Here is a 740-nt window from a genome sequence, read left to right on the forward strand (position 1 = left end):
GGATTCTAATTTTTTAAAAATTAAAAGTACTTTGTAATTTATGAGACAATCAAGGAAATTGGAATACTAATTACTTGGTGATATTAAAGAATTAATAATATTGTAAGTATGACAATAGCATTTTAGACTTGTTTAAATGAGTTGTTATTCAGGGGTTCTCACTGACATATTAATAAAGAAAATATTTCTTGCATAGCTTCACAATAATTCAGTGGAGAAGGATAAACCAAAGTGAGGTATAGATGAAACAATTTTGGCCATGAATTGATAAAAGCTGAAGTTGGATCGGAGGTATAAAAGGATAAATTATATTCTTCCATCCTCCTTTTGTATACATTTTTAAAATATATGCCACAAAATTTTCTTTGTTTCTTTTCTTTCTTTTTGTTTTTTCAGCTTAGTAATGAGAAAATGTAGGCTAACTAAACACATAGATTTTGGAAAGAATCATGGTTATTTGTTTTACTCAAAGTGAATTATAGAAAGCGAAGTCTTGTTTATGGGCATTGCATACTGTCTTAGTTACGAAGTTCTACTATAATATCAGTGCTTTAAACAACAGAAATTTATTTTCTCACATTCTGAATGCTAAAAGTTCAAATCAGAGTCTCAACTGTGTTGACTCTTTCTTTGTCAACACAAATAGCTCAGGGTATTCCTGGGTTCTTTGCAATCCACACATGACATCTGTCTTTCTCAGTGTGGGCTTGCATCTGATTCTAACATGCTATTTAAAATAT

The sequence above is a fragment of the Orycteropus afer genome, unplaced genomic scaffold (genome assembly GCF_000298275.1).
Source record: "Orycteropus afer afer isolate SDZICR_OR568_19922 unplaced genomic scaffold, OryAfe1.0 scaffold00327, whole genome shotgun sequence".
In the NCBI taxonomy this organism is placed as follows: domain Eukaryota; kingdom Metazoa; phylum Chordata; class Mammalia; order Tubulidentata; family Orycteropodidae; genus Orycteropus; species Orycteropus afer.